General features: G+C 39.9%; 1 long non-coding RNA gene across 1 annotated transcript in view; it reads right to left on the bottom strand.

The window, feature by feature from the left end:
• Nucleotides 1–24,475, bottom strand: part of LOC124243842 (uncharacterized) — a 77,745-nt gene that overhangs the window by 15,548 nt on the left and 37,722 nt on the right. The window contains exon 2 of the long non-coding RNA XR_006889791.1: nucleotides 709–835. This is a non-coding gene — a long non-coding RNA (uncharacterized LOC124243842). The remainder of the gene's footprint in view (nucleotides 1–708; nucleotides 836–24,475) is intronic.

Raw genomic sequence — 24,475 nt, 5'->3', positions numbered from 1 at the left:
CCTTTCTGCCTGTAGAATCAAAAGACAAGATTAAGAGAGGAACTGTGACTCTAGGTCCCTACTGATAACCAGATTCAAATAGATGACTGTCTGTAGCATCTGTTAATGACTCATTTAGTTAGAATCAATTAGATGCGGCATAAAAGAGCTGCTAAAGGAAGTATATGCTGTTAATCTTAGGGATAATATTGTTTGTATTTCTTAAATTGAAATGATTCAGCATACACATTTAACTTCCTATGTTAAATTTTCTTGTTACTAATAGAATGATAGGATGTGTTTTGACAACAAGGCAAATATTAATTTAGATGTGCCACACCAAAAAATATATACTTTCAGAAGTGAAGAGCAGACAGGATCAGGCTTATGGAAGGTATCTAGCTCACAGTCATCTTTCAAAATCTTGTCCCCTATAGTCATCTTTTATAACTTCAAAAATTGTTGATCATTTTGAGAGCCTGTCGTAATTTTTGCTTTAAACATCAATGAATTTTCTTTTCCCTCCATCTCAAACACATATTTATATGACCAAATCCAACTCATGATCCTCAAAAGTATTTCACTTTTAAGTTCTCAAAATCGAGTCCCTTTGCTAACCATGTCATTCTTTCCCCTCTCTTCTTTGTCTATTATATCTACTGAATCCATTTCTCCATCTCACTGTGACTTCCAGGCCCTATATGTCTTCTTATTATCCTATTACGTCACCTTTTTTAACAGTACTTTTCATCCAACGGGGCCAGAATCACATAAAGACATCACAGATCTCCGCATTGGGTAACCAGCCATCTCACCGTCTCTTTCTCAGCTTCCACACCAAAGCTGCCAAACTTTGCTGGAGAAAGTAAGAGAATCATACTTACAACATCGTTAGATTTGTGTTCTCTAACTTTGGGTGTCTGCCCCACTCTCCCTACTTTACGCCTATCATTTCTTGTTGATGTCTTAATTTTCAAAAATGGTTCAAAGAAACATGTTCTTTCCTTAAATCCCCTCAACCTCTTACCTTTGGCAGATGATTTTGTCTTTTACTCAATTGGGCAATCACCAGCACCAAACCCATGCTATCCACCCAGAGATAAAGTGCTGCAAATAATAATACAGGATAAAGGATGATTGTAGGAAATTTTAAAGTGCTATTCTCATAGCCACAACCCTGGTTCAGGCCCATATTCAAAGGTAGATTTACTATGAAGCAAATAAATTAAGCTTTGAGGCCCTTTGTTTGTACCAATCCCAAGACCCTTGAAGGGACTTGTGTTTGTTTTCTGTTACTGTGTAATAGATAACTTCACAATTTAGTAGCTTAAAACAGCACACATTTTATCTCACAATTTCTTTGGTTCGGGAATCAAGGCATGACTTAACTGGGTCTTCTGATTCAAGGTTTCTTAGAAAGCTTCCATCATGGAGTTGGCCAGAACTGGGACCTCATGTGAAGGCTCACCTTAAGAAGGATTGGTATCCAAACGCACATGATTGTTGACAGATTTTCAGTTTCTCAGAGGCTGTTGGACTGACAGCTTCCTGCTTCAGTTTCTAACTGACTGTTGGCCAGAAGCCACCCTCAGTTCCTTGCTACATGGACCTCCCCAACATGGCAACTTGCGTTATAAAAGCCAGCAAGGGAGAAAGTCAGCTAGCAAGATGATAGTGACTATCTTACATAACTTAATCCCATTATCTCTGTCACATTGTTAGAAGCAAATCACTAGGCCAGGCTACACTCAGGAAAGGGGATTTCACAGGGGTATGAATACCACGCGATGGGGATCATTGGAGCCATCTTAGAATGTGCCTGCCCTAGGGCCCTAGCAATATGGTCAGTGGGTCATGTATTTTCATAAACTTTGCAAAAATAAGATATTTTAGGGGCCGGCCCGGTGGCGCAGCAGTTAAGTGTGCATGTTCTAAGTGCACATGTTCTGCTTCGGCAACCTGGGGTTCACCGGGTAGGATCCTGGGTGCAGACATGCCACTGCTTGGCAAAAGCCATGCTGTGGTAGGCGTCCCACATATAAAGTAGAGGAATATGGGCATGGATGTTAGCTCAGGGCCAGTCTTCCTCAACAAAAAGAGGAGGATTGGCCGTAAGTTAGCTCAGGGCTAATCTTCCTCAAAAAAAAAAAAAAGATATTTTTAACTGCAATTGTTTAAGACTACTATCCATTTCCATTTCAACACCCCTTCCAATCACATGTCCCGGAGCAGCAACCACCTCTTTTGTCAAGAGGCGTTGGAATTATCAGATGAGGGGAAAATGAGTTGGAGACACACTTAGGGTGGGTTTAGCGTGGTCTGTTAAGTGGTCCATAGTCACTTCCTTTTGTGGCAAGTTTATTGCCAGTTACTCAGGTATAGGAATGGTTTCCGGGAATACACCAGTCGCTTACTATGCTGACTCAGCCAGCCTTGTGACACAAAGCAGAGGTCATATCTTGATATGAAAGTGATCTCATGCTTCCAGCACTGTCAGAATTAGGGGGTAAGAGACAAGATTTGAGAGGTATAGAGCCAGAAGCTGGTGTGGGGAAATTTTTTCAATCACTAGATGTGTACATTTAGAAGTAGAAGATTCGGTTCTCATCAATGCCTCATCAAAAGAAGTTCTGCCTTGTCAAGAATATATTCCATAATGCAGTGTATACAATTATAAATGCACTATTTTTTTCTGATGGCTAATTTATAAAGGAGAATTATTAGATTTCCTGTGTATAAAACAACAGCCCGTATGTCTCTGAGTAAAGGCATGTTTTATGTATCCGATCATATCAGAATCCACCTCAGTGTGACTTTATCAGTAGCCACTTGCAAAATTGGAAAAAGCTTTTCTAAATTATCAACAACTTTTTTAAACTGTGATTAGTCATACCACAGAAAAAAGGAAATCGCCTTTCTGTTCTCTCTATAGAAGTTATGTTACAATATTGTTGTTAGGAAGAGGCAATCAAGGAGCTTGCAGTCAAAAAATGTAAGAAAATAAAATACTATAAATGTGTATCAGATTCTTAATGTAAAAAACTTCTGATACTTTTCCGGATTTTTCATGTTTATGGTATTAATTAGCTCTTTAAAATATGTAATTTTTATGATTCTTTTTCCTTAAATAAGTACTTACTTTAATACATGGTTTTGTATTACTTTTCTTAAAGTGTCCAAATTGTCTAAGGTGCAGGTCCCACAAAAACTGGATCCACCCCTGTTTGGCCACCACCGGCCTAGACTAACATAGCAGCTCCCTAAAGGATCTTTCTCACTTCACTTCTTCCATTTCAACCCATACCACCCACTGCTACCCAGCAGTCTTCCCAAGGAAACTCTCTAATCCCAGCATTGCCCTGTTGAAAAATCTTTACCAATCATGCAAGTTATACATACGCTTCAGTCTGGCAAATGAGGGTCCCAATCCAACTTTTAATTTTGTCAACAACTCTCTGTTTTTGTTTTGTTTTTCTGGCAATACACCTACTTGCTATACTAAAAGTATCACTTTTGGTCCTTTCTCTCCCTATTTTCCCTTTACTATCATTTTTATTTCTCAAAATCTTATTCATCTATTAAGACTTGTCTCAAATATTTCCTTCATAAACTTTCTCTGCTCTCTCAGAATATAATAGTCTCTCTCACCTTCTGGATGTCTATAGTACTTTTATTCCTCTCTCACTGGTCTTATATATTACCACTGCATACAGTATCTGTACCACTTGATTTTTTAATATTCTGGTTCTCCTTATAAATCCTAAGCTCTTTGAGACAAAACGTTACTTTTTAATCATTGTAACCTCTCTTGCATCTCTCAAGCCACAGTTGTAGAACAATAAGTATTATTAGTTATGAAAGATTAGATGAATAAATAATGCAGTATTTGACTAAATAATAAATGAATCTATTCAAATGCTACCTTGATGATTCACTCATAATAAACAATTATTTATTGAGACCATACTATGTGCTGACACCTGTGATCAATTCTGGGAATCTAAACCAGAACAAAACAACAGCGAAAATGCAAACCTTGCCCACAGAGAGGTAACACTCTAGTGGGGCAGACAAACATTTGTTGAAGAATCCCACAAATTAGTCTAAAATTTCCTCCCTGACAGGGCCTATGCAGTAAAGGTGGCTGGGGCTGTGATAATGATATTTCCTTCTGTAAGGAAATAACTAAATTGTACAGGATTTCATTTAACCACTTCCATTGTATTTAATTCCTTAACTAATAATTAATTTGATCTTGAAAATTTTACAAGATCAAAGCACTGGTCTGATCTTTGTTTGCAAAAATCAGTAAGTTCTTGGTGCTTCTATCTGGGGGCAGGAACGAGACTGAGAAGGCCTACGGGGAGGCCAGGTCCCTTTTCCAGGTGCAATCTGCTCTTTATCTGAGAGTGCAGCTGTTGGCAGCTGAGCTTATCCTGTCTGTGGTCCTCTTCTTAGTCAGTCAGCCACTGGCCAGTGCCTTTGCTTACGTGAACCGGCTTGTCATGCAGCCTGCATTGCATATAGTCTGTCTGCTCCTGGGGTTTCCCAGATTAGAGGATGTTATGGGTTGAAGGCTGTCCCTCCTCAAGAAAGATATATTGGAGTTCTAACCCCCAATACCTCAGATGTAGCTTTATTGAGTGATAGGGCCTTGACAGAGGCAATCAAGTCAAAATGAGATCATTAGGGGGGCCTTACCCAATATGATTGGTGTCCTTATAAAAAGGGGAAATCTGGACATAGAGACAGACAGCACAGAGGAAAGACAATGTGAAAATACAGAGAGAATGCCATCTACTAGCAACAAATGCCTGAGGCTGTCAGAAGCTAGAAGGGAGGCACAGCCCTCAGAAGGATGCAACCCTACCAACTCCTTCATCTCCCCGTCTGGGCTCCACAACCATGAGACAATAAATTGCTGTTGTTTAGCCCACTGAGCTTGTGGTGCTTTGTTACGGCAGCCCTAGTAAACTGATAAGAGCATATGTCCATAGAAAACTTTATACTAAACTCATGTCTCCTGAATTTTTATCTTACCAAATTTTTATCTCTCTAGGATTATTTACATTTAAGCCTAAATACAAATTCAGAAACAGCCCCAAGAGTCTAAATGGTATATGGCCACTAAAAATTAACAACATGGGCCGACCTGGTGGTATAGCGGTTAAGTTCATGCACTCCGCTTCAGTGGCCCGGGTGTCGTAGGTTTGGATCCTGGGCGCAGACCTAGCATCAAGCCATGCTGTGGCAGCATCCCACATAAAATAGAGGAAGATTGGCACAGATGTTAGCTCAGGGCCAATCTTCCTCACAAGAAATAAAATAAAATAAAAATAACAACAAAAAGCTCTCTTGATGTGAACATTTCTTTTTTGGAAATGCCTTAACCTCACCGGGCCAATTTGGCAGGACTTCCTTCTCTGTGCGCCTGCCTCTGACAATATTAACAGGGAGTGTAGTAGTTACACCCTCAGGGCAGAATGAATGAAGCCAAAAATGCTTTTGAGCCGAGAATCCAAAAGGAATGTGCCAGGAGTACAATGTAGTTTTGTACTGAAGTCTCTTAATGCTCAAGTTACTACTATATTTACTTTAAGAACTGAAGAAACCTTTGTTATGTCCTGGCTCAATGTGATAGGCATTTTAGAATTCATCCAGTGGCTGTTCTTGTAAAGGCTACCTGCAAACAAATAACTTTTCTTCCTTCCACAAAACGACAGCACTAGGGTGTTCTCTCTCATCTGGGTTTAGAAGGAGAAAGAGAAGCACAAAATAAATCTACCAAATAGCAATTTTTATGCTTATTTAATCTATTTTGATAGAAATAAAATTTTGAAGGTTAAATTTTTCAGGAAATATTTTTTGATCACTTAATGTATTAAATGTTGGGGATACACAGGTGAGCAAAAAGGACACAGGCTCTCTTAGGAAGCTGTCAGGCTACTAAAGGAAATAGATAACCAGCACATGACAAATTGAGACCACGTTTTATAAGTGTAAAATTCCAACTGTTACAAGTGCTGTTAAGAAATACATGCTGCAATGAGAATCAGCAAAGAAATTTAACTTATCAAGAAGAGGAGAGAAATCTTTTACAGTGGAGATGTATACTTCTTTTTCACTACCCAATATCTGAGCTTCCTTCAAATGTTTAGAGAATGTCCTACATTATAAGCCCTGGTGGGAGCAAGAAAACACCTCCCACTATAGACGCTGAAATTGTCAGATACTTGCTTCCCCAGCTTCCTTTGTGGCCAGGATGCTTCCTCAGCTTCCTCTCTTTCTCTCTCTCTCTCTTTCTACTTCTCTTCCGTCTCAGTTGTGTTTGCCTTCAGATAAATACCCAGTGTAGAAATGGCAGCATTACAAACTCTACCACACAGTGTCCCATGACAGTGGTAGAAGTTTCCTCCCCCAGACCAGTTTCTGAGGTGTAGTTGGCACATTTTTCCTCAATGCTGGAGCTTGGTTCTCCAGTCTGCACAACCATTCCATCTGTATATTACAAATATCTTTTTAATATGCTCTTTTTTCTGCTTTGGAACCAGAAAAGCTTCTGTTGCTTATAAATACAAACCTCGAGTGTTACAATTTCCCCTAAGGATGTGCCACTTGAGCTGATATTTGAAGAATAGGTAGGAGTTAATTAGTTAAGAGGGGAGCAAAACCGTTCCAAGTAGAGAGAAAATCATGACAAGGGTGACTGTAATGCCAGGTGTTTGGAGAATGAGGAGGAGCCTACAGGAGGAGATGTATTTAGATGCGTTGGTAGGCAAACCATGAAGAGGAAACCATCGGACTGCAACAGTTTCAGTAGAGATTGAGGAAAATTGAGAGACTTAAGAAATTAAGAAATTGTTGAACGGTCTATAAGAGGTTGATAGTTTTAATATCAAAAGATAATAGAGGGGGAGTCAACACTTGCATAACCGATTGAATAGCAATGTAATCCCCTAAGATAGAAAACACTAGAGATGAACCAGGTTTAGGAGTGATTAGGCAAGAGGGGAAATCATGACTTCTGTCAGGGGCGCAGAAAATTTAAGGGCCTTTAAAGATGCCCAATAGGAAGTGCCAAGAAGGTAGTTAAGTCTATCAGTCTGTAACTCAGAGGAGAGGTCTGGACTAGATATATAAATTTGGGAATCACTGGTATACATGTGGTAACCGAAGATGAGGTGAGCTCCTCTAGGGAGAGAACACAGAGTAAGAGAAGAAGGGGCCTACAGCCAAATCCTGATGATGTCCATCATATGATGGATTGGATAGAAAAGGATTAGCCTGACAAGGTCCTAGCAAAAGAGCAGCTAGAGGGGTAGGAAGAAAAGCAGGAGGGGCCAGCCCAGTGATGCAGCAGTTAAGTGTGCACATTCCGCTTCTCAGCAGCCCGGGGTTCACCAGTTTGGATCCCGGGTGCACACATGGCACTACTTGGCACACATGCTGTGGTGGGCGTCCCACATATAAAGCAGAGGAAGATGGGTACGCATGTTAGCTCAGGGCCAGTCTTCCTCAGCAAAAAGAGGAGGATTGGTGGCGGATGTTAGCTCAGGGCTAATCTTCCTCAAAAAAAAAAAAAAAAGAAAAAGAAAAAGAAAAAAGAAAAGCAAGAGACTGTCTAGTCACCAAAGTCAAAAGAAAGCGAGAAAGTGTAATACTGAGGAAGAATGACGTCTGCTCTTGAGATTCCTAAGGGCAGTACAGATGAAGAAATAACTGAAGAATTCAACAGTGTGGAAGCAGCTGATGACTTTGGGGAAATCTGTGTCCTTCAAATGAGGGGACAAAAGCCAAGTTGGAATTGAGATGAGAAAACAAGACCACAAATATAGAAAACTCAGACAAGTTTAGCTACGAGGGGGAGGGTGGAGAGGAGGCTTTAGTTAGATTTGAGGTGTGGTTTTAAGGGGATTTTGTTTGTTATTTGTTTGTTTTATACAAGCGGAGAGATGTGAACTTGTGTTAAGTCATGGGAAGCATTACGTTGAAAAGGAAAGGCTAAATATTCAAGATAGAAAAAAACAAATTGATATTGAAAGGTTTTGAGAAGGCAAATGGGGACAGGATCCACAGTTCAGGGGAGAAGGGATCGGCTGTAGGTGGTGAGGATACTGGTGTATTTGCATCTTTGTTAGAGAGAAATTGAGGTCGTTCCACTGGGACGGCTTTAATTTTCTTTGTGAGATAGTCACATTGGGGTGGGGGACAAATGATGTATTCCTGCTATAACGCTATTTTTATAAATAGTATTATTGAATTTCCTATTAGTTTACAAGTTTGGAATTTCATGCCAAGTACTCCAAGACGTTAATTTTCTCTATGCAGATTTTATGTTTGATTAACATATTTGCCAAACTAATGGCATTGGTGTCTTTATTCTGCTCTTGTGATCCAAACAGCTAGGCTTCCCAAAATAGATGTTAAGTGAGAGACAAATTACAGTGTACTTTTGCCCTCTGAGAAGTTGTTTGTGTTACATATGCAGATATTAATGGGAAAACTGGTGGAATCTAAATAAGATCTGTGGGTTAGTTAATAGATTGTATCAAGGATAATTCACTGGTTTCAATCATTGTATTACAGTTCTATATAAGACGTTGGCATCAGGGGAAGCTGCTGGAAGGGTATGAGAAGGCTATACTATTACTGCAACTTTTCCCTAAGTAGAAAATAATTTTTAAAAAAATTTTAAATAGACTTTAAGAGTTATTTTTTGTGACTCAGAAATGGAGCTCTTTCTTATTCAGCAAGCCTAAGTTTGCATAATTTGAGAGGGAAGAGGAAGGATGCATGAATAGAATTAGTACTGTTGTGTGTAATAACTCAGGGAATTAATTCCACCATTTAATGGTGGTGTTTTGGGATATACATAGTATGTATAAATATATACTAGTAAAGAAAACATTTTTTATTTCTCTCTCCTCTCTTACTGGTTTAAACTGAACCATTTGTGAGAATGCACATTTGCTCAAGAGGAGAGAATTAATGTTGTCTATGCGTTTGCAATTGTATGTATACGTGCACTGGAAAGACAGAACACATGAGAGAGAGAGCGAGGTTGTGAGAGAAAGAGAAAGGACAACTTTAATAACTACCTACTATATTAGTTTCCTGTAGCTGCTATATTAAATTTCCACAAACTGGGTGACTTAAAATGACAGAAATTTATGCTCTCACAGTTCTGGAGGCCAGAAGTCCGCAATCAGTTTCACTTGGCCAAAGTCAAGGCGTCAGCAGGTCTGCGCTCCCTCAGAAAGCGCTTGAGAAGCCCTGGCAAACTAATGCCCCATAAAGTAACAATCCCAGCTTCCAGGAATGAGGAGATGGACTTTGGAGGGCTATTTCCAGCCTGCCACATCTACTCTATCCCCAGGAGGGTAGCTATATTCACATATCACATAGGCGGGTGACCTCAAATAGGTCCTGCTTTGTGCCAGCAACTGTCCTAGACTGCTTTGTCAGATTTGATGAGACAAAGTGGCAATGAAAAATCAAATAAAATGCTATGATCAAATAAACTCAGGAGTAAAATAAGACTACTGACCCCCATCCCTAAAATACTCAGGAGGTGATAAATAAAGGGAAGGAAAATGATTTGAGTTATATGTGAATAAACATTTTAAATGATAAATGAAATGCACCACAGGACACTTCAAGGAGAGGACATAATGAGATGCTATTTATGTAATACAAACTGTAAAACTCAAGTAAATTAGGGGGAAAAAGGAATTTTGAATTGAGGCAAGCACGGGATGTATGTGAAAGAAAAGGGATTTGAAATGGGTCTTCATTCCTGGGTAACAGGAGACAGGAAATCATTCTGCCATCACTCAGGAGACTTACACTAGAGTACCCCACTCTCAGAGCCCTGCAACTTACTAACCTTGTTGGAGTTCCTGACCATTCCCCTGTGTTTCTTCAACCTACCAATCACCCTCACCTTCCCTTTCTTGCCTGTCACTTGACTCACTCTGTTACTCTGGCTCTAATCTCATCAATCTCTCATCAGTTCTTTCAACTCCCTTGCCTACTTGGCCTTCTGCCACATCTCTGCTGACACATCCCACTCAGACGTTAGTCTATGCATTTCCTTACCTACTATACTTTGTAGGAAAATCACAGACTAGGGCAGATTAAAGAACTTCCACATTCAAAGCTCATGGGTAAGGACCAGCCCCATGGCTTAGTGGTTGAGTTTGGTGTGCTCTGCTTTGGAGGCCCAGGTTCATGGATCCCAGGTGCAGACCTACACTACTTGTCAGCCAAGCTGTGGTGGCGACTCACATACAAAATAGAGGAGATAGGCACAGATGTTACCTCAGGGCTAATATTCCTCAAGCGACAAAAAAAGAAGAAGATTGGCAAAAGATGTTAGCTCAGGGAAAATCGTCCTCAGCAAAAAAAAAAAAAAAAAGCTCAGCTAAGTCCTCTACTGGGTCATTAGAGCTCCCTTTGTCTTTACCAATTGCCTGTTCCAATATTTATGGTAGCCCACAATCCGACACTCCCAAGCACCCATTCTAGTACTGTTATCTTCTGCCCTCTTCAAATGATTTTACTTCCGACTTCACAGAGACAACTGAGGCTAAATTCCTTCACCTTTTTGCTTCCTCCATTTATTTTCCTCCATGATTTTCTTCTGGACAAATCCTATTCTCGTTCACAACAGTTTCTGTAGATGTGTCCCCCTCTTGTGGAAGGTTAATACCTCCACCTGTTTTCTCAGATAGCTGTTGATCGCTGCCTGACTGTCCAAATTTAAGGGAGGGGGCTGGCTCTGTAGCCCAGTGGTTAAGTTTCCATGCTCCACTTTGGCGGCCCTGGGTTTCGCTGGTTCGGATCCCAGGTGCAGACATGGCACTGCTCATCAGGCCATGCTGAGGTGCCGTCCCACATAGCACAACCAGAGGCACTCTTAACTAGAATATACAACTATGTACTGGGGGGCTTTGGGGAGAAGAAAAAATAATAATAAGATTGGCAACGGTTGTCAGGTGCCAATCTTTAAAAAAAAAATTTAAGAGAGGAACACTGAGAAGCCGATCAGACACTCTGCTCCCATGAGTGGGACTTGTTGACAGTGGACCTCAATGTAAGGAGTCATCTTATATCAGTTTCTTTCTACTTGGGCTGGACAAATTCACCGGAAAAAAGGATCTTCTATCTTCTAGCTAGAAGGTGGCAGCCTTGCTGCCATTGATCTGAGAATCAGGGTGGGGAAGAGAGCTGGGAGTCTCACTATCCAGGATGTAAACTTTCACTTAATCTCCCTGTGTTCCATATGGTATTCTCATCCTCAACTGTACCTCTGTTTTACTCTATCCAGGAAATCAACCTCCAGAGGGAAAGATTCATTCCTCTAGCTGTGTATAGCTGAGGAAATTTGGGGAACTCACCGCTTCGGAAACTGACTTTCAGCCAACCCTCTTCTTTTCACCCCCTCATCCCTCTTCTGGAGCACTGGGAGGCTACCATGGCCAATTAGTTTCCCCTCTGCCGACATAGCGCTCAGCATTCTTAGATCTGCTAAGTCATGTACTACTGACGTTGACTGTTTGCCAACTTCCCATATTTCGTTCCTATCATCTCCTCTCACATAAATTATTTGCTTTTGGGGTTTTATATGTTCTTGAAAAATCTTTTACCCTCATCATAACAAGGTCTCAAGGGTGAGAATGGCGGTAAACATATGCTCTCTAAGTACATTTCACTCCTTTCATCAGAACGTGGGATAATATTTCATTCCTGACCCTTGGTGGTGTATTCAGGAGCATTCTTCCACAAATCCATTTCACTATTTTACCCATTTTGTCTTAAGTTTTATTGTTAACCTTTCCCTGGCTCTGTAAACACAGTTAGTCTAAGTATACCGTAGCGTGCAGAAAACTCAAAGTACAAACTATAAACTGAGAGGTGTATTACAGGAAGAATTTTTCTCCTTGCCACAGGACGGAAGATTTCTACTGTTCTTTTCAGGCACCCCCTAGGGTCGTTCCCAACACCTGCTTCTCCAGGTTCTCGTCCTACCATCCCAGCTTTGGTTGGCGAGCTCAACAAACTCTCATTCTGCAACCCTGGCCGCAGGTTACAACTGACCAGCTGATTTCACTAATGGCTATCCTCAGGATATTTGTGATCAGCCATCTTCCTAAGAGTACTGATGTCTTAATATCTTTTTATTTTGACTATTTCTAGTGGATATTGTATCTTTTCCTGCTTTGGTAAATGGCAAAATTCCCAATAATTTTTTTCTTAGAAGCTCAAGGTCATCATTACAAGCATCAGATAGAGTATTCTACTATAGTGACAGCTGCTGTTGGCCCCGCCAGACAGTCTCTTCTCTTTGCCCAACACTGCAACTCACCCTTATTATCCTTATGAAAAAACTTTCTTTTTGACAATGTCTGCCTCTCCTTTTAGATGCTGAGCTCCCTAGAGGCAGGAAGGGAGGGACCATCTCTTTTTCACGTCTTATTCCCTACTCCTAGTTTAGTACCTTCATATAGCAAATGCTCAACAACGGTTTGTTGAATGAATGAACAGGACTGTAAATTATATAAAACATAGAGCCAAATAAATAATGACACTATTCACACAATTGTGACCATGTAAATATACTTCAAGTAATATTCATGAATAAGTTTCCCCATTTCCAAGACATTTGTTTTTTTTCTGAAGTTAACACTTGTCTTTTTTTATTCCGTTTGCTTAATTTTTCTGTTCCCATATTACTGACTAGTTTCAAGGGATGCTTTATAAGGTCAGTAATCCATCACTTCACGTGCCAGCTGTGTTTTCCCCCTGAAACCTCTCTCTTGTTCTATTCAGGACTGTGGACCTGCAAGCTCTACTCCAAACCTATTATCCCACTGCTCTGCCTGTCTTTTCTGAGTTGAGTATCCTGTTTTCTGGATCCTAGGTCCCCTTTTTTTTTCAATTTTTCTATCTCTGTTGAAAAAGCACATATTTCAGTAGCATTTTAAGAAAGCGGACAATAGAAGTGAATTTAATGTGGGCTTTCATTGCATGAAAATGACTTTATTCTACCTTCATACTTGATTGATAGTTTGGCTAAAAATTGCTAGGCTGAGTATCATTTCTCTCAGAATCTGAAAGGCATTGCTTCACTGTCATCTGGCTTTCAGAGAATCTGATGTCATTCTATTGCTTAATCTTTTGCATACAATCAATTATTTTCCCCCTTGGGAATCTTTCACTTCACATTCTTTGCCCAAGTGTCCTGAAATTTTGCAATCATTTTCTTATTGTGGTTCCTTTCAAGTTTATCACGTGGAGCTTTCAACAGACACTTTCAATATGAAAATGCATGTATTTTATTAAGTTCTGGGAAATTTTCTTACATGTTTTTATGGATAGTCTATTCATTTCCATTTTCTCTCATCACTTCCTTTCACTTCTATTAGTCAGATACTGCATCTTTTGCATTGTTTCCCTCATTTTCTTTCATTCATTATTTTTATTCTAATTCCTATGTAATTTTCTCAAATTTACCCTTCATCTTTAAACTCCAATTGAAAATTTTTATTCCATTATCTTAATTTTACTGTCCAATTACTCTTTCAGTTCTCTGCTGTTCCTCTTTTCTGCCTTCTTATTCTTGCTCCACGATGTGCTATCACATCCTACATCTCTGAGGCCATAAATTACAGGGTTTTTTTTGAAGTTGTCTTCTACAACCTATGCGGTCTCTGCTTTCTCTACATTCCTTTTATTTCTCCCCTGTTTTCTGGTTTTGGTCTTTTTTGTACTTCTCTTGAATGTCTAATTCTTGGTTATCCATTCTTATTAAATTTAAAGCAGTTTAAATATTTGACTGAAAATTCTGTGTACAAAGCAAAGCCAATTCATTAGTGGACTTCCAGGTATAATCAGCAAAGAGTGGGATTTTTCATTGAGTGGCTCACAATGTTAGAAACTGAAGGAATCTGCCCTCAGGATGTCAGTCGTTTCTGCTCCCACCTGGGAGAGTTATGCCTGGCTCCTGGAGTTATGGGAGAGTAGTGGAGGAGCTAGGGGCTTTCAAATCCATTTGATGACTCTCACTTTATTCCCTTGTTTTTAGGGTTCTCTGTTTTCCTCAACAAGGAGTCTTTCAGTTCCAATTTCTCCAGACCCTAAGCCACCCTCCTCCTTCTGGGAGGAAGGATAGATGTAAAGGTAATTGCCGGGCCCTGGGAAGAGCAGGAGGAGCCCCACGGCTGTCCCAGCTCTGTATGCAGACTCTCACCCAGTCCCTCTGCTTTCGGCAACTTCTCTCCCCAGTCCCATACCAAGGCCTGGTGCCTCAAATTCTGGGATTTTCTGGGTCTTGCTTCCTGTTAGCACTCTTCCTGTGTGGCCTGAAAGGGGCAGCTTTCTTTTGTCTCTATCAGCAGCCACTCCTCTCTCTTCTTACTATCTTCCGGAAAAGTGTTAACATCTTGTTCACTGCTTTCTCTTCTCCTTCTCTCATCTCCTCTATTTTTCTTTGTGGATTTAACCTCCCTTCTTCATTTCCTGTCATTTTAGAAGAGATTTAGCAATAAGGAAGTTAACTGAAAACTATTTATTTGACACTGACCTTTCTTTACTGGCTTGAATTCTATGTTATTTAGAAATGGCGTGCTTCCTTTAAGGTCATGGCTATGAAAGGGTTCTCTGTTGCATACAGAAACCACCACAAAAGTTTCTTTGACCTTTCAAACATGAGAGAGTTTACTTCTGTAATCAACAAAGTGTGTCATACTGAAAAGCTCCAGTGTGTCTAAATTTCCTCATCAACGGCTTTTATATCTTTAACGGAGAAAATAAAGAAACTAGTAGTTACCAAGTGTTGATTGCCCGTCTGTCACCGACGGATCAATTAGTCGCTCTCTAATTTAGCTCTCACAAAAATCTTTTGAAATAGGTTCTGCTCTATTATCATGACTATTTTTTTAGATGAGAAACTCCAAATCAGAAGTTAAAGGAACTTTCTCAGCGTCCTACACAGATAGAAAATCGTGTAGTAAGGGTCCATTTCTAGACTGAATTCTAAGTCCACATTCTCCTACAACTTAATTCATTTGATTCACTGCCGCTGCCGAGGCAGGAGGTTGACACATTCTATCAAAACTTATAGGTTTGGGGGCTGGCCCAGTGCCGAGTGGCTAAGTTCCCACACTCTGCTTTGGCGGCCCAGGGTTTAGCCAATTCAGATCCTGGGAGTGGACGTGGCATCGCTCATCAATCCATGCTGAGGTGGCATCTCACATAGCGAAGCCAGAAGGACCTACAACTAGAATATACAATTATGTGCTAGGGGGCTTTGGGGAGAAGAAGAAGGGAAAAAAAAAATATTGGCAACAGATGTTAGCTCAGGTGCCAATCCTTAAAAAAAATAATTGACAGGTTTCATCAGCATTCAAATGATAGACTATGATCAGTTATGATCTCTTCTAAAGTTGTCCTGTAAATCATGGCTTACAAATTGCTTTCTATGCACTATACAGATCTCTAAAATTATGGATGTATTTTGCAAAGTCAAAACCTCATTTCAAAAAACATGAGTCAGTTAAACACATTTTTCTTATTGAAGTATTTTACTTTTTAAAGTAGTTTTGGGCACCAGCCTGGTGGTCTAGTGGTTAACATCACATGCTCCACTTTGGCAGCCCAGGGTTTACAGGTTCCCATCCTGGGAGCAGACCTAGCACCGCTCATCAAAGCACACTGTGTCAGCGTCCTACATAAAATAGAGGAAGATTGGCATAGATGTTAGCTCAGAGACAATCTTCCTCAAGTTAAAAGAGGCAGATTGACAACAGATGTTAGCTCAGGACCAATCTTTCTCACAAAAAAATTAAAAAATAATAATAAAGTAGTTTGGGATCAAAGCTGAGGACACCGCCTTTTTTTCTTTTTTCTTTTCTTTTTTAACTTAGATCCCTATCTATTAAAACTCTACCTAAATGTACTACTTTAGCATATGTGGAACACAGTGGTATTTAACAATTTTGAGCGAAGAGATTTTTTAAATTTATTTCATTTTTGTTTTGTATCTTTTTTAAAATTGAGTTCATAATAGTTTACATCATTGTGGAATTTCAATTGCACGTTATTTCCTGTCTGTTACCACCTAAGTGCTCCCCTTCAGCCCCTGTGCCCAACCCCCAGCCTTCTTACCCTGGTAGCCACTGAACTGTTTTCTTTGTCCATGTGTTTGTTTATGCTCCACATATGAGCGAAACCATATGGTGTTTGTCTTTCTCAGTCTGTCTTATTTCACTCAGCATAATTCCCTCAAGGTCCATCCATGTTGTTGCAAATGGGATGATTTTGTCTTTTTTCTGGCTGAGTAGCATTCCATTGTATATACATACCACATCTTCTTTATCTAATCATCAGTTGATGGTCACTTGGATTGTTTCCACATCTCGGCTATTATGAATAGTGCTGCAATGAACATAGGGGTGCATATGTTACTTTGGATTGTTGATTTCAAGTTGTTTGGGTAGATACCCAGTAGTGGGATAGCAGGGTCATATGGTAGTTCTATTTTTAGTTTTTTGAGGAATCTCCATACTGTTTTCCACAGTGGCTGCACCAGTTTGCATTCCCACCAGCAGTGTATGAGGGTTCCCTTTTCTCCACACCCTCTCTGACATTTGTTGTTTTTAGTCTTAGTGATTATAGCCATTTTAACAGGCATAAGGTGTAGTTTTGACTTGCATTTCCCTGGTGATTAGTGATGTTGAACACCTTTTCCTGTGTTTAGGCCATTTGTATATCTTCTTTGGAAAAATGGCTGTTCATATCCTCTGCCCCTTTTTTAATCGGGCTGTTTGTTTTTTGGTTGTTCAGTTGTGTGAGTTCCCTATATATTATGGAGATTAACCCCTTGTCGGTTATATGATTTGCAAATATTTTCTCCCAGTTGGTGGATTGTCTTTTTATTTTGATCCTAGTTCTTTTTTGCCTTGCAAAAGCTCTTTACTCTGATGAAGTCTCACTTGTTAACTTTTTCTTTTGTTTCCCTTGTCTGAGAAGACACAGTATTCAAAAAGATCCTTTTAAGTTCAATGTCTAAGAGTGTTTTTCTACCTTATTTTTAAAAATAAAAATGGTAAAAAGAGCTTTGGCACTTTGGAGCCAGACACTCCTCAGTTTGATTTCCAGCTCTGACACTCAGTAGCTCTGTGAATTCAAACAAATTTAACTTGGTTTTATCTCCATATTCTAAGTTGGTGGTAATTATAACTAACTCAAAATTTTGTTAGGGTCTCTTTTAGAGACAAGGTCTTCAAAGGCCCTGTGGAGGGCTTCCTTACTGCTGTCTCAGCCAAATTTATTTGTTGCGAAAAAAGAGTCTGATTCGAGCTAGTTTATGTAAAAGGAATTATTGTAAAGTTTTGCGTGAATGGAAGTTCCCTGAAGAGTCATCAGAATGAAGGCAACTTGCAAAACGGGCTGTGCCTGTCTTCCCGTGGACAGTGCATGGGCTCTGTCCACAGTGTCATCTCTGCATCTCCCTGGACTCCAGCCCCATTCTCCTCTCTCTACCAACATGCTTCCTCTACTTTGTTATGATCTCACTCCTTTTAACTGCTGCTTGCACGTGGTTTTGACTCACCCCACTACCAACTCTTTCTTATGATATCTTTTTTCCTTCAGTGTACCCTTTTGCTTCTGCCTCTGCTAATACTTGGCAGATTACTTCATTTATCTTTTAGTTCAGATTTTCAAGAGCAATTATCTGATTGCCTCTATTCATCTCTTCAGTGATTGACCTGGGTTATGGTAGGCAACTAGATTATATAGGTAACTAGATTATATAGGTAAGGAGAAAAAGGAAAGAGAGTCAGGTGGTCCTCCTACAAAAATGCCACTCTTCTGCAAGAACTATATATGGTAGTTTTCTTAGAAGTCAAATGAGTTGAGCAGATGACTCTAGAAACTCTAAAATAGCAATCTGCACTCTACAAGTTTCAGTTTCTTTTTCCTTTTGATTTCATATATTCTGAGTGACAATATCATTTGTCCCTTATCTCAATCCATTTTTCTTTCTTCTTAGAGCATTGAGGGATGTTGCCAGAAACAGGAAAGAATATTCTACCAATATCCACTGCAGAGAATTTGTCATTTATTCTGGATCTACCAGAGTTACTGCAAGTAGCTGGCAGGATTGAAAATTTACTGCATTTTTGTTGAAATCCTTTATGAGCTCAGCACAGTGCTAGGCATTGTCGTTCATTTAAAAACTATGAGTCAGGCCCTATCTATTTTTTTTGTTTTTCTGCTTTATCTCCCCAAACCACCCCCCTCCCCGTACATAGTTGTATATTATTAGTTGCAGGTCCTTCTAGTTGTGGGTGGCCCTATCTTTAAAGAACTCAATCTTGTTCATTTATGAGAGAATAATTCACCTGAAACTGTGTAGAACGACTAATAGGAAGGTAGTGAGTGCGGGGGAGAGAACTGATTTTGAGATAGATTTTGCTATAGCTCTGACTCTACCATTTAGTCAGCTTGCTTTCTGGCCTCAACTAATGTAAGATGTGGGAATTACACCAGGTTATATCTAAAATTCGTTTCAAACCAACAATCCATGTTTCCACTTTTTTTCTTTTAAGAGCAAAAAAATTTTTTTTCTTGTGATCCTCCCCGTTGCCTTCCACCAGTGGAATTTCGATTTCATGCAGTAGCATTTGTAACTAACTCTTTTCACTGATCGAAATACATTGGAACAGCCTTTGCTGTCCCCTCCCCCTGAACCCAGGCTAACTCCTATTGATCCCTGAGATGCCATATAAAGATCTCCCCCTTGCGGAAGCCTTGCTTGGTCCTGGCTTGGTACCTTTCCCATGTGCTTTCAGGAGAGCCTCCTGGTCTCCAGGTACCAGCTGGGTTCTCCCTAGTCCTAGATGAGATTTAGTCATTCCTTATTCCACAACTTGTGGAAAGTCTAATGTTCCCAACAACAGTTGGGTGATATCTTGGTAGGCTTTTTTGTGATGTTAAAGAAAAAATTATTCTGATACTTGTTTAAATGGTAAGGAAGATTTTAGTCAAGACTTCTGCAAAAGAGGTCAACTCCATTGCAATAGGGGTGAGAGATCAAGCTAAAGTCCAAATACAGCAAAGACAGCTGGGATCAATAGTCAACTATCAGAGCTAGGAGGTCAGTGGATGGAAAATTACTAAGAGGAAACATCAAGGGTAGGGGGATTCTTGCTAAACCAACAGGATTTTGGGAAGGACTTACACATCAAGGGTGGGGGATGAGGAATTTGACTAAATATTCAGGGTGATCAGATATCAAGAACGGGAGGATTCTCATCAAACTGACTTAGTTGGATTCTTTGCTGAAGGCAGCCCAAAGACGAGGCCTAGTCGAGAAGAGGGCTCAGAGGCACCTGACTAAAATTTGCTCTTTGTCAGTGGTCACTCTTCTTCCAAACTCTTGCTTCTGCTGAATTAGTTTAATTTAGGGTTATTTTATTATCCCACACATGCTGTCCCTGCTCCACCCCACGTTGCCTCAGTGCACAGAAAATGGTCAGAAAGCATTACTTGGATTGGCCCTGAGTTAACATCTGTTGCCAATCTTCCTCTATTTGCTTGTGGAAGATTGTCGCTAAGCTAACATCTGTGCCAGTCTTCCTCTGTTTTCCATGTGGGATGCCACCACAGCATGGTTTGACAAGTGGTGTACATCCACACCTGAGATCTGAGCCTGTGAGCCCCAGGCTGCCGAAGCAGAGCATGCGAACTTAACCACTACGCCACTGGGCCACCCCCAGCATTACTTGGCTTTGATGACGCTTTCTGGAGAAAGGATTATAAGGCAGCAATGCAAAAACTAGAAATAAAAAAATAAAAAAGAAAACAAATTGCTGAGTACCAGTTCCTAAAATATCACCAACACAACTGGTTAATAAGAATAAGCTGAGTTTATTGCTTACCGTGGTAAATGACTCTCTAGTGTCTGTTCAGAGTGGTCAGTGATGGCATGAAGGTGGGAGGTGGTCTAGTTTTCCAGTTATAACAGCACTTACTAGTTTGTATAGGAGTTGTTCATATGGCCGTTTTACCCATTTAACTGGGAGCTCCATGAAGAAATTGTCTTTTAGGTCTGTATCCCCCCTTATCTAACATAACGCCAGCCCAAGAGTTAGACCTTAAATTTTGTTAACTAAACACAAATTTAAATGTTCTATTTTAGGGGCGATTAGCCAGACATTGTACTAAGACTCTGTACTAAAGGTCCCCAGGTGGTTGCCATGCTTGAATTAGTTTATCTCTTCCCTTTCTGTTTTTCAAAGTCAGAAAGTTTCTTGCTATGTATGTGGCTGTTCTTAATCTTCTCCATGACATTTCATCACTGTGTAAGTATGTCTTTATCCTGATGTTTTGACATCTCAGGGCTTTGCTGACACTGGAAAGAACTCCCAGAGCTAGGCAGTTCCTAAAGATAGCATACACTAGCCCAAATGCAAACCAACCTGGAACCCCTATCCTCAAGCCTGCAGGGAATGCCACACCTCATGTTTCTAGGGATCTGTGAGCATAAAAAATTCTTTCTTTATGACAGTCATCTCCGTGTCTGCTAGTCTTATCATATCCGATTAAAACAAATGCAACACTTCTTTAAAACAATCACTGTCCTCAAACATTCAACATTGTTATTCATGGAAGCAAGTCCAGAGATCATCCCATTCTTTTCTTTAATGTAAATAAAAGCCCTGATATTCAGAAAAGGAAGACATCATTGATCTTTTCTTATCTTCATTTCCTTCCCTTTCCTTTTTCTCTTTTCTGCCTTGTCTCTTGTATCTTCCGTCATAGGCCATTTCTTCCATGCTTCTTGGCTTTGACAACAACACATTAATCACATCACATCTTCTGAAACCTCCATGTCTTTGCTTTTCTTAGCATTTTCACTGCTGCTCATGCCTGAGAAAAATCTTAAAAAATAACTTCCTGGATTGCAATTATGCTAAAAAGCTAAGAGTGGTAGGCAGATGAATGCCAGACAATTGTGTGTGTCCTATATATATATATAATAGTATGTACTTACATATTATATATTCATATATAATTTATAATTTATATTATATATTTTATATATTTATAATACATACTATACATAGTGTATAGCGTATTATATATACATAACTTTAAGAAATTAGATATTTTATATATATTTTCTATAATATACTTATTTTCTTTAAGTCATCCCTAGTACAGAAATGTCACTATGTCCCATTCAGCAAAGATAGCAAGGAAAAATTTTTCCCTACATTTAAGGTTCAGAAAAGAATGTTTCTGGGGGTGGCCCAGTAGCGCAGCAGTTAAGTTCACACGTTCCACTTTGGCGGCCCAGTATTCACTGTTTCGGATCCCGGGTGCAAACCTACTCAGCACTTGACAAGCCATGCTGTGGTAGATGTCCCACATATAAAGTGGAGGAAGGTGGGGGTGGTGTTAGCTCAGGGTCAGTCTTCCTCAGCAAAAAAGAGGAGGATTGGCGACAGACATTAGCTCAGGGCTAATCTTACTCAAAAAAAAAAAAGAAAAAGATTTCTGTTTCTGAGCAACTGGTCAATGAATCTTGTAAGTAATTGTATTTCTTTTTCTGCTTTGACTGTCAAAAAATCAGAATCAAATTTGCAACCCTGCTTTAGTAATTATGCAAGACTTTATGGTGTGCATTTTAGTGCCCTAACTCTCCCCTAGACTCAATATCCTATTCTGTATTCTGCCTCTACTTTAGTCTTTTAGTCTTTGTATTTTTCTACCTAATTTATTGTATATATTCTTTTAGAAACCATGTATATTCTTTTTTCCAAATCCATACAAATCCTCTCTATTGACCAGATCTCTATGTTCCTAGAGGAAACCTAGGACAATGTCCCAGCATTCTTAGAATAAATGGTAGTCCTTTTTTTGGCACTAAATAACCATTGTGGTCTAATTATTCCATAATCAGAAAAGCTCAATGTGTTGGTCAAATATCCCAAATCTTATTCAGTTGAGAATTTCTCTTCTTCCTCAGTTTGAGCCTGTGCTGGGCTTAGACGCCCTAGGTGGAAGAAAGGGACTTGATGGGCATCTTGTCTTTTCCTGGCTCTGTTTCTTCTCCAGTTCCTGGCTGGATTACTCATTCCTCCAAAGCCAGGCACTGAGTGAGAGGAGAGTCAGGGAAGGGCACCATTTTATCTAGCAGCGTTCATGTGAGCGAGGTGGATGTTCAAAGCTCACTATTTCACTCATCAGAAACTTTTGTACTTCCTCCTCACTCTGGAGACCTCTGATGTCCTGGTTCCATGAGGAGTGGGAGTGGAGCAGGAGGAGGAGAATACACAGCACACTCTTCAGATTCCTGTAGGAGCCACAGGAAGTCTCGCAATCTCTCAGTCCGCACTGCATAAATTGTCTAACACCTCACTTTTGAAAGTGGAAGTCCTGGGCATTTTGTTTGTCAGCCTTTGGACCTTGAGCTGGAATAGAAACTGAAAAAGTCTTCATCTAACCACTTGTTACAGGGATAGCTAGTGAAAAAGAGGCATACTTTCCCCTTTTAAGGCACTTACGTTCTAAAAACGAAAATTCACTGATCTGAGGCAATGTAATAATACAGTTACGCGAAGCTTTTTCCATCTTGCTTCAATCCAGAATGAAACCTGAACATTTTGGAAGACACATCTCAGATCACTAAGGGATCATTTAATGCATTATTTGTGTAAAGTTGCTGAAAACTACTTCCTTGAGTGTCTAATTTACCATCTCTAAACCTTTAGATGCTGAAGGAACTCTATTTTAAGTATACATACACGACACCATGGGCAGAACCTAAACAATGAAAGGAAATGACTGGACATCTGGCTGGAATGCAAGTGCTTTTGAACTGGTGTGTAGAATACATTTTGTTCTACTCTTCCCGCAAGTGAGACACAGCGAGAGAGAGAGAGAGAGAGAAAGAGAAAGTGCGGAGGATCTGCTAGAAGTACTTTGATCGTGATTATACTATAACTTGGCTCTAATCTGATACGTATTTCTAAGTCCTTCCTTTACTGGTTTTCACTTGAGCTGGGGTTTATATTTGGTCTCCCTTTGACATCTTATTCTCGTTTTCCCACCTACTCTCTTTGAATGAACTCGTTTTCGTGCCATAATCAAAATGCTAGACCTTCTTCATTCTCTAACTCTTTCACGATGATGAAGGGCATAAATCTAGATTGCTGGGAACCCTTCATCCTCTCCCTCCCCTGTCACTCCACTTCCAACTTGCCATCCAGTCCTTGCATTTCTACCATCCGACTACACTGAAGCCATGCACTGCTCTCTACAACCACTGCCAGTGTTTGAATTCAGACCTTCTTCGTGTCCTACCTGGACAACTGCTGGAACCTCCTAAATGGTCTCCTGATCCTGGACTCTGATTCATCCTCCATACTGCCATGGTTTTCTTCCCAAAACACAGATATGACCTTGGCTTTCTTTGGTTTCAAATATTTTTGAAGCTTTCCAAGATCTATGAAATCAACTCCAAATTCTTTAGACAGGAATTCCTAAGACATTTACAATTTGACTGCACTTTTCTGACTTTTCCTCGGTTGTTTCCTCCATTCGTCCTCTGATCCAGTCACATTACCTGATCTTTAGTAGATCTGTGCCTAGCATCTGCTGTTCTCTCTGCCTTGAACACCGTTTCCTGGCTTCTCTGCCACAGGAAATCATATATGTCCCAGCTCAAATACGACCCTTCAAGACCCCTTCCCTTACTAACAAATTTAGTCCCTGTGGTTCCATAGCTCTTTGCATAATCTATTTTAGCACATCTCATATTACACAGTAATCTTTAACTTGCAGGGTTTTTTCTCCAATTAGATCAAGGGAAAAAATATCTTATTTATCTTTACATCCCTAGCATCTAATGCAACACCTGCAGAGTATGCACTCAGTTAACGTTTGCTGAATGAATAAATTATTTTCTGTTACAGGCCTTTTTGTCAGAAACCTAATTACTTTCTATGACACAAGAAGTACCTCTAAAGAGAAGGTACTTCACTACTACAAACCAAACACTTAATAATTTTAGAGACTTGTCTGTAGTCGGAGACCTGGGAGCAGAGCCCTCATTCTTTGATACCTTCTAGCACACTTCCTCTGAAGGAAATACAGTAATTAGGGATATCCTACTCAAGTATTCATTTCCAGCATGTGAAACCACTTTATCCTACTGTAAGAATTATGAACTCTTAGTGTTCACAGGGATGTTAGTAGTAATATAACTCTTATGAGTTGAATTGTGCTCCCCAAAAAGACATGTTGGAATCCCAACCCTCAGTACCTATGACTGTGACCTTATTTGGAAATAGGGTCTTTGCAGACGGAATCGAGTTAAGATGAGGTTATAATGAATTAGGGTGGGCCCTAATCCAATACGTCTGGTCCTTATAAGAAGAGATGAGACAGAAACACAGACACACGGGGAGAACGGCATGTGATG

The sequence above is a fragment of the Equus quagga genome, chromosome 8, assembly GCF_021613505.1.
Source record: "Equus quagga isolate Etosha38 chromosome 8, UCLA_HA_Equagga_1.0, whole genome shotgun sequence".
NCBI classification, from domain to species: Eukaryota; Metazoa; Chordata; class Mammalia; order Perissodactyla; family Equidae; genus Equus; species Equus quagga.
The sequence above is the reverse complement of the archived record's forward strand: the minus strand, read 5'-3'. Positions and strand labels throughout refer to the sequence as shown.